We start from the raw sequence: 19,403 nt of genomic DNA, 5'->3' as shown, positions 1-19,403 counted from the left end.
ACCAATACTCGAGTGCCACCAAATGACGCATGCAGTGACGTCGAAGTACACCTGGCGTAACCAAATTACGCCCAGCGTACTGAGTACGCCCAACGTAATTAGAAATTACGCCCAGCGTAATCCCAGACCCAGCAGCCTATAAATAGAACTCGAGATCAGCCATTTTCCTTGCGATTTTTCTTCCTCTCTCTCTCTAAGTTTTGCATCGTTTTGCGTGCCAATCATATCCCGAAGCCCTGGTATCATTCCCGAGCCCCGAAGCAAGGTCCGAAGTCCCGAAGATCCCGAGAAGTGAGATTTCCGAGCCGAAGCCCTGCCCGCGAGGAGCCCGGTGTGACATCCCCATTTTCACGGCCAGAAAAGACCAATTTTGTTTATGCTTTATAAAAATCAGAGTACTTCTTTTAATAAAAATGTTGCGGAATTTGTTCCCAGAAAAACATGATAAATATGTTATTAAAACATTTTCGAAGAAATGTATTTTATTCATTTTAAAACGTTTGGGATGTCATTGTTAATACAAAAACATAAGCATAAACAGAACTTACATTTATTTACACTAGTGATCTACATCTCTTTAAATCTCTCAGTGTAATGTGACTTCATATCAAAACCTATGATATAAATAAACTAAGTGGGTGAGGTTGGGAAACCTAGTGAGTACACAGGGTTTTCAACTCACAATAATATAATTATTATGTTTAAACAATCAAGCAATTAAACCCCATTACCCATCCCCATTATATTCTCTATTCTTAAGTCTACCCTAAGAATCAGCTTATTCCTCATTCATTCGTTCCTAAGGATCTTCCAAAGGAGTCGGCACAAAGTGCATCGTTGCCATGGTTTACACAACGGGTACTAAGTCTGCATAGTCGCCAGGGTTTAGGCACTAAGTCTGCATAGTCACCAGGGTTTAGGCATCAAGTCTGCATGATCACCAAGGTTTTGGCACCAAGTCTGCATGGTCACCAAGGTTTTGGCACCAAGTCTGCATGCTCACCAAGGTTTAAAGTACACCGGGTGAACACATCATTCACAACACCTACAGGTTGCGAGCCTGCTAGTGTTCCACTGGACTGTCTAGAATAGTCCGTGGTTGTCATCCATACACTGCTGAATGATGGGGACATCGTTTGGGAAAAAGGCTTCTCACATCGTACACCTCTCACCCATACCTCATGGTCTATATCACCTCTCAACTCATCGTACATCTCATATTTCATCTATTATATCTACCCATGTTTTACCCCAACATTTGCGTGGATATAAAATACATATATAGTTTAAATCATTTAAAACATGTATAAAATCTTTCACCGAGCATAGACAGCAAGTAAACAGACAATATGCACACATAGCACGTAGTAAATACTTCATATGTCTATGTGTAAGTTGAAGGGGACCATGCACTCACTTGATTAGGTGGTGACTCAGCACTCAAGTAGCGCTTCGATACTCTCAAAACAACTTCCTTCGATAAAACCTAGTATCATTGCCACTAGGGTTTAGTCTAATATTAATCGCGGCCAATTGATAGTCTAGCTATTATTACTATTATATAAGCGTTAAATAACACTCAATATAACTCATAATAATAGCCCAAATACTTATTATAAGGTCCTAATAACATTACTATATTGAAACATAAACTATACTAAAGATAGTGTAGGCATAGCTCACTTACAATGAGTTTTTTCGAAAACCGGGCTTCGCTGGAGCAGCGTTCCCAATCCAAAAGGCTCTTTTCTCGGGACTCCGGGAGCCTCGAGGCTTCCTTCGGGTGCTAGGGGGTTTACCTAGGCTTTAGGGGGGGGGGGGGTTGGGAGGCTTTAGAGAGAGAAACTAGAGAAAGAAAGTGAGGTTTGAAGGTGTGAAGAATGAGGGAACCCGGCACCTCTATTTATAGGGGTGCTGACTGATGAACTCGCCGAGTAGGAGGACCTACTCGCCGAGTTGGTGCATGTGGCAACCTTCTGGTGGTGCCACGTCACCCCTTATCGCGTATCAGCCTTCAAACTTAGAAAAATCATAACTCTCGCATACGAGCTCCGTTTTTGACGTTCTTTATATCCACGCGTAGGTAAAATCAAGATCTACAACTTTTGTTTAGACCCCATTGGCTAATTCTCGACCGATCTTAAATTTAACAGTAAGAGGCGTTTAGACTGTTAAATGACCGCGAAGAATTCGTAACTCCTTCATACGGAATCCGTTTTCGTCTATCTTTTTACTGATGATTTATTATTAATGAGATCTTCAACTCTCATTTGGGTCACATAAGCCAAAAACCGCTTGAACTAAAATTCGAGTTTCGGGCTGTACACTGCTAAGCCGAAACTTTGAAAAATCATAACTTCCTCATATGAAGTCAGATTTGGGCGTTCTTTTTATGGATTTTCTCGGTTTAACATAATCTATGACTTTGGTTTAGACTACTAAGGCTAAAAAGTCTTCTATCGTAAATTCACTTTTTACGCCTCCCAGTGCCATACCGGTTTTGCCGAAAAACTTCGACGGCCCATAACTTCTTCGTTATAACTCGGATTTTGGCGTTCTTTATATGTACGGAAACCTTGTGACATATTATACAACTTGGTTAAGATTATTTATTTTAAATAATATTTTGTCGAAAAGTCGTTTTCGACCCTTATTGCCTCTAAATTGGCTAGCCCGGATCTGCGGGCGTTACAATTATCTCCCCTTTAGGATGATTACGTCTCGGAATCATCAACGAAAACATGATAGTATAATGACTCCATACGTTATCTCTTCATCCTTGGTAATAGTCGTAACTTCCTTGTTTCTTCGAATGAGTGTCTGTCTCTTGGACTCCTTGACTGCAGGTGGTGCTCGATCTTGCACTTGCTCGTTAGACTTTCAATCATGACCTTTGTGTCACAAACTCATTCTTTATCAGAGACTCCTTCTTCTTCTTAAAAAACTTAGGATAGGTTAATTTGATTACTACAATTGACCGATGTGTCATATTCTAATGACCTATCATCGTATGTAGCGACGCTTAGACTCAGGTCTCTTAGAGTCAAATTCCAGAATGGAATATGTCTTCCTTCATGGTCTAATGTGATATAATCACATTTTAACATGTAGCATTTCTAGCTACCAACTTCTTGAACAACGAGCGCGATACTTCTATTGATCGCTTTGATTTCAATCGTTTGGTTTAAGTCGGACGCTACATCAAACTTGGTTCTCTGAACCATGTAACCTACTCATCCTAGTCGGACTCAATGTGATATGACCACTAGGGTCGGGATAACAACAATCTTCTTAGTTATTACCGAAATAATGGTAACGACATACTCGAATAAAACGAAATCAATTACTAGCTTCTTGGTAACCTTGTGACTTTCCCTGATTCAAGTGTGAGTCATGTGCTTCCGGTAGTATAAGCCTCTACTACCATTCACACATACTCTTACTCGTCCCAAGTATTGTCTCGCAGTCCCCAAGTCCTAAAATCACAAAACAATATAACACATACGAGTGTGTCCAAATAATCATAAAATTTCCCTAAACTCTACTAGGACTTCTTGCATGCGTATCTTCAATCATCAATTCTGCTTTAACTCGGTTGGTGATGGAAATTCCAGATGATGGGAAAACTTTAGGAATTACACCAATCGTTCTATCCTCCCGCCAATCAAATGTGTACATTCAAATGTACGGTACTTCTCTAGACGTATTGATTTTATCAGACGTATTCTAAAGGCAAGATACCTTTCTTATGATATCTTCCGATAGGCATCATTCACTATCATAAGCCTTTTCATTTCCACCATTTACATAATTTGCTACCAGCCTTCACCATGACGTTACGTTCACGGAAGCATGCGTTCAATGCATCAAGACGAGAATATAGATAAAGAAGATTTAGACGTGTAATCCTCCTTATTACTCCGAAAACTTACATGCCAGTTCTAATATCGTAATTAAACGTTTAGAAACCCGAGCACATAAAATTTCCAGATCCGGTCGGCAATAGACCATAGATCCGAACAAATAACAACATATCAGGCACAAGCATTTAGCACATAAAAGCATTTTAGGCACAATCCCTAAAATAATCTAGTGCTCACACCTCACAATCATCGCTTAGCACTCTAAGTTTAAGTCTAGAAATAAATCCATATTCCTAGTTCGCTTAAAGTAATGCTCTGATACCAACTGTGACATCCCCATTTACACGGCCAGAAAAGACCGATTTTGTTTATGCTTTATAAAAATCAGAGTACTTCTTTTAATAAAAATGTTGCGGAATTTGTTCCCAGAAAAACATGACAAATACGTTATTAAATCATTTTCGAAGAAACGTATTTTATTCATTTTAAAACATTTGGGATATCATCGTTAATACAGAAACATAAGCATAAACAAAACTTACATTTATTTACACTAGTGATCTACATCTCTTTAAATCTCTCAGTGTAATGTGACTTCATATCAACACCTGTGATATAAATAAACTGAGTGGGTTAGGTTGGGAAACCTAGTGAGTACACAGGGTTTTCAAACCACAATAATATAATTATTATGTTTAAATAATCAAGCAATTAAACCCCATTACCCATCCCCATTATATATTCTCTATTCTTAAGTCTACCCTAAGAATCAGCTTATTCCTCATTCATTCGTTCCTAAGGATCTTCCAAAGGATTCGACACAAAGTGCATTGTTGCCATGGTTTACACAACGGGCACTAAGTCTGCATAGTCGCCAGGGTTTAGGCACTAAGTCTGCATAGTCGCCAGGGTTTAGGCATCAAGTCTGCATGATCACCAAGGTTTTGGAACCAAGTCTTCATGGTCACCAAGGTTTAGAGTACACCGGGTGAATACATTGTTCACAACACCTACAGGTTGCAAGCATGCTAGTGTTCCACTGGACTATCTAGAATAGTCTGTGGTTGTCATCCATACTCTGCTGAATGACGGGGACATCGTTCGGGAAAAAGGTTTCTCACATTGTACACCTCTCACCCATACCTCATGGTGTATATCACATCTCAACTCATCTTCCAACTCATATTTCATCTATTATATCTACCCATGTTTTACCCCAACATTTTCGTAGATATAAAATACATATATAGTTTAAATCATTTAAAACATGGATAAAATCTTTCACCGAGCATAAACAACAAGTAAACAGACAATATGCACACATAGCATGTAGTAAATACTTCATATCTATGTGTAAGCTGAAGGGGACCATGGACTCACTTGATTAGGTGGTGACTCAGCACTCAAGTAGCGCTTCGATACTCTCAAAACAACTTCCTTCGATAAAACCTCGTATCATTGCCACTAGGGTTTAGTCTAATATTAACCGCGGCTAATTGATAGTCTAGCTATTATTACTATTATATAAGCTTTAAATAACACTCAATATAACTCATAATAATAGCCCAAATACTTATTATAAGGTCCTAATAACATTACTATATTGAAACATAAACTATACTAAAGATAGTGTAGGCATAGCTCACTTACAGCGGGTTTTCTCGAAAACCGGGCTTCGCTGGAGCAGCGTTCCCGAGCCAAAAGGCTCTTTTCTCGGGACTCTGGGAGCCTCGAGGCTTCCTTCGGGTGCTAGGGGGTTTACCTAGGCTTTAGGGGGGGGGGGGGGGTTTGGGAGGCTTTAGAGAGAGAAACTAGAGAGAGAAAGTGAGGTTTGAAGGTGTGAAGAATGAGGGAACCCGACACCTCTATTTATAGGGGTGCTGACTGATGAACTCGCCGAGTAGGAGGACCTACTCGCTGAGTTGGTGCATGTGACAACCTTCTGGTGGTGCCACGTGTCCAATTCTGGTGGTGCCACGTCACCCCCTATTGCGTATCAGCCTTCAAACTTAGAAAAATCATAACTCTCGCATACGAGCTCCGTTTTCGACGTTCTTTATATCCACGCATAGGTAAAATCAAGAGCTACAATTTTTGTTTAGACTCCGTTGGCTAATTCTAGACCGATCTTAAATTTAAAAGTATGAGGCGTTTAGACTGTGAAATGACCGCGAAGAATTCGTAACTCCTTCATACGGAATCCGTTTTCGTCTATCTTTTTACTGATGATTTCTTATTAATGAGATATTCAACTCTCATTTAGGTCGCGTAAGCTAAAAACCGCTCGAACTAAAATTCAAGTTTCGGGCTGTACACTGCTAAGCCGAAACTTTGAAAAATCATAACTTCCTCATATGAAGTCAGATTTGGGCGTTCTTTTTATGGATTTTCTCGGTTTAACATACTCTATGACTTTGGTTTAGAATACTAAGGCTAAAAAAGTCTTCTATCGTAAATTCACTTTTTACGCCTCCCGGTGCCGTACCGGTTTTGCCCAAAAACTTCGACGGGCCATAACTTCTTCGTTATAACTCGGATTTTGGCGTTCTTTATATGTACGTAAACCTTGTGACAAATTATACAACTTGGTTAAGATTATTTATTCTAAATAATATTTTGTCGAAAAGTCGTTTTCGACCCTTATTGCCTCTAAATTGACTAGCCCGGATCTGCGGCCGTTACACCCGGTTTTTGTGAAGATCTTCCAGATCTACCGAAGAATACTACTTCTGCAAGTCGTAGTGCTGTCCGATCATCTTCTGACCAAGTGAGTGTGTAGTCCCTTTCAATACACGATATTATACAAGTAATCGTTGAATGTATTTAAGAATATGGGTTGTGTGAGGGTATTATTATTACCTTCTAACACATAGACTTATATGACTCTCCTTGAAATTTCTTGTTATGTGTTTACGTATTTCTTGCTATTTGGATGGGGTATTGAAAGAACAAGCTATAAAGTTTTTCTTTTAAAAAAATTATGTATAAAACATGTATAATTTTATCTACTAATATGTTGGGTAGAACATGGGTAGACAGTTGGTGTGCAATGAAATAAATTGATGAGAGGCCTCGCTGTTGGTGTTATTCTAGTCATTCAGCAGAGTATGGATGACGACCACGGACTCTTTCTAGACAGTCATGTGGAACACTAGCAGGCTCATAACCTGTAGGTGTTGTGAACGATGTGTTCACCGGTGTACTCTATCCTCCACATGGTTGCCTTTAGGACACTTATTGTTGAGGAAGCCCCTCTGCAGTAATGTCCGTCCCGATGAAAATCCTAGGTTAGGTCCCTTGAGATAGATGTTATTCTAGGGATGTAAAGTGAGGATAACGGGAATGGGTAATCGGGTTATTGTTGATTGTTGAATTAAATATAATTATTTATTGTGGGTTGAAAACCCTATATGCTCACCAGGCCCCAAGCCTGACCCACTCAGTTTATTTGTATCACAGGTAGTGGCGCGAGGGCATAAGATGGATGAATCATCAAGTTGTTTTGTTTACAAGTCTGTATATGTATATATTTGTTGAATGACTTGTAATGTTATCGTTTATGCTTTATGGTCTGTATCGGAACATGACATCTCGAGTTTTGATTATAAAATGAAAATGCATCTCTTGATGAAATGCTTTGATAAATATTATTTTATCATATTTTGTTTTTGGGAACAAATTCCGCAACTCTTTTAAATCAAAAGAAATTACTCTGAAAATGTTTAAAAAGCATAAATGAAACCGGTTTTTTCTGGCCGAGATTTTGGGGATGTCACATCAACCATATTTTAAGACACGAGCACTAGTATATTTTAGGAAAGTTGCCTAAAATGCTTTTATGTGCTAAATGTTATATGTTTGCCATATATGATATTATTTTTTCGGATCTATGGTATGTTGCCGACCGGATCTGGAAACCTTATGTGTGTAGGATTCTAAACGTACGTCTACGATATTAGAACTAGCATGTAAACGTTTCAGAGTGATAAGGATGATTTGAATATCTATCGTGAATGAGGATCTAATTTTACCTTATTCGGTGTATAGATCAAAAATGGTGAGAACGAGGAGTGGAGTTGGAAATGCTGATGAAAACAGGAATCAAATACCAGTGATAGAGCAAATACTTGTTGTAGCAGCAGCACCTGAACCAATGACAATGGTCGGAGTTCAAGTGATGATCCAGGCAATGTTGGATCATCATATGGAAGAAACCAGACGTTTGATTAGGCAGAATCGCGGAGAATTGTCAATTCAAGTTGAAGAGCCCGAAGTAAATGGAGGGCAATCTAAAGGAGGAAACTACAATAGGACCATTGGTCAAGCCAACCCACCAATAGTTCGCCAAAACAACTAGGATGGAGGAAATGACGGACGTGGATGCAAGTACAAGGATTTCATGGCATCCAAACCACCGTGTCTTTCTGGGAGCCCGACACCGGTGCAAGTCATGGACTAGATCTCCGAGATGGAGACAATGTTTGAAAGTTGCGAGTGTAGCAACAGACAAAAGACCGCTCTTGCAAATCCTCTGTTAAAATTTGGAGTACTGAGCTGGTGGAAGTTACTGGCCGGTTCGATGCCCAAGGGGGAAGCTAGCAAGATGTCTTGGGAAGAGTTCGTGGTGGAACTGGAAATGCAATACTGCTCTGAGCAGGATCTTCTGGAAATCAACAATGAGTTCCAAAATCTGAAGAAGGGAAAATTGAGCGTCACTGAATACGCTACAAGCTTTACGGAGAAGATGAAGCTTATTCCATACCTAATTCCAACTGAACTTTCCAAGGTCAACAAGTTTGCCAATGGATTACCAGCGGACTTTGGTCCGATAGTTAAGCAAGCAACCATATTGAAAGCCGCCATCTGGGCAGCCAAGAATGTTGAGACCCAAATAAGGGAAAAGGGTATGGAAAGAGCTGAAGTTAGAGAGAAAAGGAAACCTGAAGGATCTTCAGTGACCAACAAAGAAAGCAAATTCTCGAAATCTGGGGGAAGAGATGAAGCTAAGTGGTGTGAGAAGTGTAAAAAGAAACACTTCGGGAAATGTAGTGAGGATATGACTTGCTACAAATATGGGAAAACAGGGCATTACGCCAACAAGTGTGTGCCTATCAGGAAGATGTGTTACAGATGTAACGAAGAAGGGCATATTTCTAAAGACTGCCCAAAGAAAGACACACCGCCACAGCCGAGGGCATTCCACATGCTCCTCGACGAAGCAGAAAACGATGGGAGAATTAAAAGATGAAGACTTCATATTAATATATAAAGTCTGTATCAGGAAGCATAGCCTGTTAGAGGCATAGTATATGGTGAACTTGAACTTTTGTGTAATAGTTTCAAGAAATAATATAAACCCTGGTTTTGTTATCTGATGTGTTGAATGATTATATGATTTATGTATGGTGACTTGGTTGACTGCGAGACAATACTTGGGATGAGTATGAGTAGGTGTGAATAGTAGTAGAGATCTATACTACTGGAAGCACAAGACTCACGCTTGGATCAGGGAAAGTCACAAGGTTACTAAGAAGCTAGTGATTGGTCTCGTTTTATTCACGTATGTCATTACCCTTGTTTCGGTAATTGCTAGTAGGATGATGGTTATTCCGACCCTAGTGGTCATATTAAATTGAGTCTGACTACAATGAGTTGGTTACATGGTCCAGAGGACCAAGTTCGATGTAACATCTAAATTAAGTCAGAAGATTGGAATCATTTTTACAAGCCCTATTTCGTTGATGATTTCGGGACGTAATCATTTTAAGGGGGAGATAATTGTAACGCTCGTAGATCTGGGCTAGTCAACTTAGAGACGATAAGCGTCAAAAATGACTTTTTGATGAAAGATTATTTAGAATGAGTAATCTTAACTAAGTTATAGTATATGTTACAAGGATTCCGTACAAATAAAGAACGCCGAAATCCGAGTTATAACGAAGAAGTTATGAACTGTCGAAGTTTTGCGACAAAACCGGCAAGACACAGCGCGACGTAAAAAGTGAATTTACGTTAGAGCGATATTTAGCCTTGGCGATCTAAAAGAAAGTCGTAGAGTTCGTTAAACCGTGAGTGTGCATAAAAAGAACGTCCAAATCTGACTTCGTATGAGGAAGTTATGATTTTTCTAAGTTCCGACTTGGCGATATGCAGCCCGAATACTCAATTTGAGATCGAGCGGTTTTTAGCCGAGACAATCTAAACGAGAATCGAAGATCTCATTAATAGTAGTGAAACGATAAAAAGATAGGCGAAAACGGACGTCAGATGAAGAAGTTATGAATTTATAACGGAGTTTTCCTGTCCCGGCCTACTAAAATAATATAATAAAAATAAAGTCAAAATTAGCCGACGGAGTCCAAACGAAAGTTGTAGAGCGCATTCTCACCTACGCGTGGATATAAAAAACATCGAAAACGGAGTTCATATGAAGAAGATATGAATTTCAGAAGTTTTTAAATGATTAATATTTATTTATTTAATCTTTAATTCGGATAATATCCGAAGGAGTCATTGGTCTGATCCGAACTATGCCCAGCGTAGTTGAGTACGCCCAGCGTACCTCGATACATGCACCACCTCGGACTCGAGTGCTCCGATGACGCATGCAGTGACGTTTCTGGAGGCGTACGCCCTGCGTAGAGCATTACGCCCAGCGTAATGCGAGGCCTCAGCCTCCTATAAAAGGCTTGCGAGGGCAGCCGAAAGTTTTGCTCTTTTTCTCTTCACTCTCTCATTTTGCATCGTTTTGCGTGCCAGAAGTATCCTGAAGCCCCGGTATCAATCCCGATCCCCGAAGCTAGTTCCGAAGCCCCAAAGATCCCGAGAAGTAAAATTCCCGAGCCAAAGCTCTACCCGCGAGAAGCCAATTTTTGTGAAGATCTTCCAGATCTACCGAAGAATACAACTTTTACAAGCCGTAGTGCTTTCCGATCATCTTCTGATCAAGTGAGTGTATATTCATTTTCTTCTATCACATAATTATAAAGTATTTGATATGAAATACGTGCTATGTGTACACATTGTTGTTTATATGAGAGAATGCATATTCACTTTCTTCTAACACATAAATATGAAGTATTTGCTATGAAATACGTGCTATGTGATTATAAATGGATCATCAGACAAAGGAACTGATCAAGTGCCAAAGGAACGGATTGTGTACAAGGGGGTTTGGAGCACCTAGAAGGAGTTTGGAGCACTTGGAAGAGGTTTGGAGCACTTGGAAGGGATATGGAGCAACAAGGGGTCCTTTTTGCGCCACATGATAATGAGATGGGTCAATAGGGATGCTCTTGCACCATCTTGTTCTCCTCTTGCGCCATCTTGTTTTCTTGTTGAGCCATACATGTGATTGTTGCTCATGGAGATGTTGTTGCTCCAAGATTGATGTTGTGTGCCATACTTGATGTTCTTGCTCCATTTAGATCCCTGTTGCGCCAAATAGGGTTGTAGTTGCTCCATGAAGAAGCTATGTCGCCATCATGGACCATCTTGGTACATGATGCGCCATATTGATTCCTTTGTTGTGCCATGTTGATCCAAGTATGCCTAGAAGATGGTAATGCTCGAGAATGTTCCAGAGGATGTTGCATGGCAGATTGTGATTGGTTGACACCCTTCATGGGCATATGGGCCAATGGGCTTGGCCCATTAGGGTTTTAGGTCTGGTCCCTCAAGTATAAATAGGGATGCATGCTAGGTCATTTTGTATCTTGAGGTCTAGAGTGATAAGTGAATCTCTGTGTAATTGTAACCTCTGTGTTGAGAGCTCTGAAATAAAGAATACTCCCCTCCTACCCGTGGACGTAGGTCTCCTTGAACGAACCACATAAATATTGTGTCTTGTGTGCTTTTGGTTTTGCTAGTTATCTGCTTTACTTCCTAATAAGTGGTATCAGAGTTGTGGTTTGTATTCCTGTGATTGAAGATGTCTATTCACAAGTTCGATTTGGAGAAGTTCACTGAATCAAATGACTTCACTTTGTGGAAGGTGAAGATGATGGATTTCTGGTTCAAAAAGGATGTGCGATAATACTGGAAGGAGAGGCAAAGCTGCCAATGGACATGACGGCTGATAAGAAGGTGGATATTGTGACGAAGGAACATAATGTCATTCTATTGAGCTTTACAGATGAAGTACTGAGGGAGTTTGTGGATCAAACAACTGCTTCTGGGCCCTGGGATAAACTTTGTGACAAGTACCATACCAACTCACTGACAAACAGGTTATATCAGAAGCAAAGGTTGTACACTCTTAGAATGTATGAAAGTACCCAAGTGAAAGATCATCTGGATAACTTCAATCGTATCATCATGGATCTACAAGGTGTTGATGTGAAGATTGAGGATGAAGATCAGACGCTCATTCTCGTATGTCTGCTTCATAACTCACATGAGAATTTCGTTGATACCATGCTTTATGGTAGGACAACGATCACTGTGAATGATGTGAAGGACTCTCTGATATCCAAGGAGCTGAAAATAAAAGTTTCAGGTGGAGAGGAGGTGTCCAGTTTCGGTTTGTTTGTAAGGAGAGGGAGGACATCAGAGAGGAAAAGGGGAAACAGAGGGAGATTACGTTCAAAATCAAAGTCTAAAGGTTCATCAAACATGAAATGTGATAACTGTAAGGAGAATGGGAACTTCAAGAGAAATTGTCCACAACTAAGGAATGGGAAGTCCAAGAGTGAATCAAGCAGCAATAACACTATTTTTGTGGTTCAGGAAAGTTATAATGAAGGGGATGATGGTGATGTACTAACTGTGTGTACATCAAGTTCTACTGATGCTTGGGTCTTGGATTCTTGATGGCATGGTTCATATCAAGATGCTTGATGGCATGGTTAGGAAGTTAGATTGCTGGTAAGTTCCAAAACTTTGGAAGAATCTAATTTCTCTTGGCACATTAGCTAAGAATGGGATGAGGTACGCTGGTGAAGGTGATTGGTCAAAGTGACCAAAGGCTCTCTGGTTATAATGAAAGGGAAGATGAATCATGGATGGATCTATATCCTAGAAGGAAGTACGGTTATGGGAACAGTGGCTATCTACCAATACTTGAATGAAGGTGATAACAAGACAAAGTTGTGGCATTGTGGGTTGTAGCACATGAGTGAGAAGTGCATGTCAGTTCTAAGTAAACAAGGACTGCTTGGTGGGAGGCTACTGGAAAGATAAAGTTTTGTGAAGCTTTCGTCAAGGGAAAGCATTGCATAGTGAAGTTCAGTACCGGTCAACACACAAGCAAGGAAATGTTGGAGTATGTTCACTCAAATATGTGGGGCCCTGCACTAGTGAAGTATCAGGGAGGATGCTTCTACTTTGTAAAATTCATTGATGACTATTCAAGGAAGGCTTGGTTGTATTTTCTGAAGACGAAGGATGAGGTGTTTGGCAAATTCAAGGAGTAGAAGACCATGTTTGAGAAAAGGACTAGAAAACAGGTCAAGACTCTGATGATTGACAATGGGCTGGAGTTTTGTAATGATCCATTTGATAATTTCTGCAAGGCAGAAGGTATAGTGAGGTACCACACTGTACGACACAAACCACAACAAAATGGAGTGGCAGAACATATGAACTAAACACTCATACAACGTGCAAGGTGCATGCAGATATTTGCTAACTTATCCAAGCAATTCTGGGCGGAAGCAGTTAACACTGCATGCTATCTGGTGAACAGATCACCATCCACTGCAATAGACTTGAAGACTTCTCATGAAGTATGGTCCGGGAGACCCTCTGATTATTCTGGTTTATGTATATTTGGATGCCCCGCATATGCTCATATGAATGATGGTAAACTTGAGCCAAGGGCAATGAAGTGCATATTTCTAGGATATGTGACAGGAGTAAAAGGTTATCGACTGTGGTGTACAGAAGAAGGAAGAACTCCTAAATTTATCATGAGCAAATATGTGACCTTTGATGAATCTGTCATGGGTAACGAGGGAGGAGGTGAAACAAGTCTCAACAGGGTCTAAGCCACCAAGGCCGACCCTTTATGGATTGTATCCAGTTATGGCATGATATGTTTATTGGTTTGCATCCTGGTAGTTAGGATGGGGTTATGTTTATGTTTAGTGACCTGGTTAGTGTAACGCCCGTAGATCTGGGCTAGTCAATTTAGAGACGATAAGCATCAAAAATTACTTTTTGACAGAAGAGTGTTTAGAATAAATAATCTTAACCAAGTTGTGGTATATGTCATAAGGTTTCCGTACATATAAAGAACGTTGAAATCCGAGTTATAACGAAGAAGTTATGACCTGTCGAAGTTTCGCGATAGATTCGGCACGACACTGTAGGAAATAAATAGTGAATTTACGATAGAGCGGTATTTAGTCTTAGTGATCTAAACGAAATTCGTAGAATATGTTAAATTGAGAGCGTGCATAAAAAGGACGTCTAAATCTGACTTCGTATGAGGAAGTTATGATTTTTCGAAGTTCCAACTTAGCAGTATGCAGCCCAAAGTTCGAATATGAGATCGAGTGGTTTCTAGCCAAAACAATCTAAACGAGGATCGAAGATCTCGTCGATAATAATGCAACAGTAAAAAGACAGATGAAAACGGACTTCAGATGAAGAAGTTATGAATTTCTAACGGAGTTTTCCTGTCCCGACCTACTAAAAGTAATATAATAAAAATCAAGTCAAAATTAGTCGACGGAGTCTAAATGAGAGTTGTAGAGCATAATCTCACCTACGTGTGGATATAAAGAACATCGAAAACGGAGCTCGGATGTGAAAGATATGAATTTCTGAAGTTCGGGCACAAACCCCGACACCGTGTCAGAGTTCACGACGTGAACATAGGGTTCACGACATGAACTCAGTAATAATGTCTCCAGGAGCCTATCAGACCCAAGTTACGATGACGCACCTAATGACGACTGAACTCATGACGTGAATATTTGAGATTCACGACGTGAATCCAGAAAAATAGCCCTATAAATAGAAACCGAAGGGCAGCCGGCCATGGTTACTTATTCCTACAGTCTCTCACTCTCTACACCCTCTCTAGCCCTCTTGAAGCACCCCCGAAGCCCCTGTATCACCCTAACACCCCAAGCAAGTCCCGAAGCCCCGAGGATCCCGAGAATAAAAGAGTTTCGAGCTGAAACTCTGCCCGCGAGAAGCCCGGTTTTTGGAAGATATCCTGGTTACATCAAATGAATAGTACTTATAGAAACGTACTGTTGTCTGAGCATCGTCTAATCAAGTGATTATGTAGTCATTTTCATCTTACGCATAGATATGAAGTATTTGCTATAGAATATGTGCTATGTGTGTGTGTGTATATATATATATATATGTGTGTGTGTGTGTGTGTGTGTATATATATATATATATATATATATATATATATATATATATTGGTTGTTTATTTGAGATGGACGTTGGATGAATGTTTTATACAGGTTTGTATATAATTTAAACTATATATGTAATTTATATCTACAAATATTTTGGGTAAAACATGTGTAGATGAAATAGTTGGTGTGTGAGGAAAGATGAGTTTGAGGATGAGACGAAAGATGATATAGATCATGAGATGAGGGTGACAGGTGAAAATGAGTGAAACCTTTACCCAAACGATGGCCCCGTCATTCAGCAGAGTAGGGATGACAACCACGAACTATTCTAGACAGTCCTGTGGAACACTAGCAGGCTCGCAACTTGTAGGTGTACTCTAAAAACCTTGGCAACTATGAACTTAGTGCCTTATAGAAGTATGATGGTAGCTATGGATTTAGTATTGTGTAGATGAACGATGGTAGCTATGGATTTAGTACTTTGTAGATGAACCTTGGTAGCTATGGATTTAGTACTTTGTAGATGAACCTCGGGTAAAAATGGACTTTGTGCCAATTCCTTAGGTCAATCCTTAGGAATGAATGAATTAAGGATAGTTGAAGACCCAATGTCCTCTTCTAGCCACCAAGACGGCGCAGGCTTCAGCGCCGGCTACATTGAGGATTGCAGATGGGAGGCCAGTTAAGGCAGAGTCTCTGAAGGCTCAGGGACGTGCCTTCCACCTTACGATCGAGGAGGCCAGGGTAGCACAGGATGTGGTTGTTGGTATGTTTCTATCTTTTATCTCATTTATTATATTTGTTTTATGCTTATCTGTTGTACCTGTGATTAGGTACGTTTCTAGTTAACTCCTTGCATGCATTGGTTTTATTTAACTCGGGGGCGAGTCGGTCGTTTGTATCTCAGACTTTCAGTAGGGAGTTCAGTGTGCCAGTAGGTGAGCTAAAGTGTCCGTTGCGAGTCTCTATCGCCAATGAACACGGGGTTTCTACTTCTTTGGTCTATCGAGGATGCGAGTTGGAGATCATCGGAGTATCCTTTCCAATAGACTTGATTCCTATTCCCATGGGGGACGTGTGCATGATTCTGGGGATGGACTGGATTAATAGATTTGGTGTCATGATAGATCGTGAGGGCCAGCGGGTGATAGTTCGAACCCAAAGTGGGGGAGAACTGATTGTATATGGCGAGGGCACCATAGTGGGAGCAAGGTTTTGTTCAGCTGCCAGGGCTCAGTAGTAAATTCAGCACGGGTGTGCGGGTTATCTGGTGTATGAGGTGGATACGCGAGCCAGGGATCAGATTTCAGTTTTAGAGGTTCCAATAGTCAAGGAGTTTGCTGATGTGTTTCCGGAGGAGTTGCCAAGGATACCTCCGGAGAGTCATGTTGAGTTTCGAATCGACTTGGTGTCGGGTGTGGCCCCTATCGCCAAGGCGTCGTACCGGTTGGAGCCACCCGAGATGCAGGAGCTGTCATCACAGTTGCAGGAACTGTTAGGCAAGCAGTTCATTCGACCTAGCAGTTCTCCATGGGGAGCACCAATCCTCTTCGTCTGGAAGAAGGACGGTTCGCACCGGATGTGCATTTATTATAGGGAGTTGAACAAGTTGACGGTGAAGAACTGTTATCAACTCCCGAGGATAGATGATCTCTTTGATCAGTTACATGGTACATCTTGGTTCTCCAAGATAGATTTGAGGTCGGGGTATCATCAGGTCCGGGTCAGGGAGGAGGACGTGGAGAAGACCGTGTTTCGGACTCCTTATGGTCATTACGCGTTCGTGGTGATGCCATTGGGCTCACCAACACACCAACATTATTCATGGACTTGATGAATTAAGTGTGCAGACCGATGCTTGATCGCTCGGTCATAATGTTTATTGATGATATCATGGTATATTCCAAGACCTGAGAGCGGCATGAGGAGCACCTCAAGGAGTTATTGGGAGTTCTGAGAAGAGAACGGTTGTATGCAAAGTTCTCTAAGTGTGAGTTTTTGTTACGAGGGATTTAGTTCCTCGGAAATCTCGTAACCAGGAGGGGATTCTGGTTGATCCGGCCAAAATCGAGGCAGTCATCCAGTGGGAGGTGTCGAGATCTCCTTCAGACATTAGGAGTTTTCTGGGATTAGCAGCGTACTACGAAAGATTTATACAGGATTTCTCCAAGATTGCAGTACCCCTCATTCATCTTACGAGGAAGGGGGTAGATTTTCGGTGGGGCCTTGAGCAGCAAATAGGGATGCAAACGGATCGGGGATTCCCCGCTACCCGCGGGTACCCGACCCGAACGGATCGGGGATTCCCCGCCCTAGCGGGTAACGGATAGGGGATGGGGTTCAACTATCTTACACGTAACGGGGACGGGGCGGGGGCGGGGATGGGTCTAGGATCGGAGGTCGGGTACGGGGACGGATATTGTAGTCTCCGCCAATATCCGCCCCCGTTTGCATCTCTAGCAGCAGAGGACGTTTGAGACCCTCCGTTAGCGGTTGTGCGAGGCTCCAGTTTTGACACTCCCGAAGTGAGTTGAGGATTTTGTGGTGCTCTGTGATGCATCCATCATAGGCTTGGGGGAGGTCCTCATGCATAGAGGATGAGTGATAGCGTACGCATCACGGCAGTTGAGGCCGCATGAGATGAGATAACCTACGCATGATTTAGAGCTGGGAGCGGTGGTGTTCGCTCTCAAGATATGGAGACATTATCTATATGGGGTCCGTTGTACCATATACACGGATCACAAGATCTTGAGACACATCATGGATCAGCCGAACTTGAATATGAGGCAGCGTAGGTGGCTGGATGTATTCAAGGACTACAATTGCGAGATCCTTTACCACCCCGGTAAAGCAAAGGTGGTGGCGGACGCCTTGAGCCACAAGTTAGCTGGGTTTTCCACCCAAGCGATATGTATGAGGATAGCGGTGGATTCTCCGCTTATGAGTTTGATCAGAGATGCTCAGGTTGAGGACATGCGACCTGAGAACTGGAAGTTGAAGAGGATCAGGGGTGAGAACACCCGGTTTGTGCAGGATAGCCGAGGATTATTAACCCGATGCGGTTGGGTATGGGTTCCGATGTTTGGTGGGGTCAGACAGAATGTCATGGAGGAGGCTCATAAGTCTCATTTCTCTATTCACCCGGGGACCACCAAGATGTACAAAGACCTGAGTTTGAGTTACTGGTGGCCATGTATGAAGCGAGAGATCGTTTGGTACGTCGAGAGGTGCTTGACCTGTAGGATGGTTAAGGCTGAGCATCAGAGGCCGCATGGTATGCTGCAGCCCCTGGAGATTTCCATGTGGATTTCATTACCAAACTGCCGAGGACGGCGAAGGGGTTTGATGCTATATGGGTCATCATAGATCGATTGACCAAGAGTGCCCATTTTTTGGCTATACGGGAGAGTTCTTCGGCCGAGAAGTTGGCCGACGTGTATGTTCGCGAGATCGTTGCTTGCCATGGGGTTCTGGTATCCATTGTTTCTGACAGAGATGTTAGATTTACCTCCCGGTTCTGGCAGAACTTCCATGAGGAACTAGGAACGCGGCTGCACTTTAGTACAACATTTCATTCGTAGACCGACGGTCAAAGTGAACGGACCATTCAGACCCTCGAGGATATGTTGAGGGCGTGTGCTATTGATTTTAGTGGGAGCTAGGATTACCAACTACCCCTTACAGAGTTCGCCTACAACAACAACTATCATTCCAGCATTGGCACCCCGCCTTTCGAGCTGTTGTATAGGCGGAGATGTCGCACCCGAGTTTGTTGGGGTGAGGTCGGACACTGGGTGATGGGATGGACGGAGGTACTCTTGCAGACTACCGAGAAGATTCAGTAGATTAGGAAACGACTGCAGATCGCTCAAAGTCGGCAGAAGAGTTACGCCGACAAACGCCGATCTGAGTTAGAGTTCCAGGTGGGTGATATGGTACTCCTGAAGGTCTCACCCTGGAAGGATGTGATCCGCTTCAGGAAGAGGGGGAAATTGGGTCCCCCCTACATTGGACCGTTCAGGATTGTTTCTAGGGTTGGGAAAGTGGCATACAGGCTAGAGCTACGAGAAGAGCTTAGTCGGATCCATAGCAATTTCCAAGTTTCGCAATTGCGAAAGTGCATTATGGATCAGGAGGCAGTGGTGTCGTTGGATGATATTCAGGTCGATGAGCACCTGAAATACGTGGAGAGGCCTGTGGCTATACTAGAGAGGAA

The sequence above is a fragment of the Lactuca serriola genome, chromosome 4 (genome assembly GCF_051521515.1).
Source record: "Lactuca serriola cultivar US96UC23 chromosome 4, Lser_US96UC23_V15, whole genome shotgun sequence".
NCBI classification, from domain to species: domain Eukaryota; kingdom Viridiplantae; phylum Streptophyta; class Magnoliopsida; order Asterales; family Asteraceae; genus Lactuca; species Lactuca serriola.
This window is presented reverse-complemented; position numbering follows the sequence as displayed.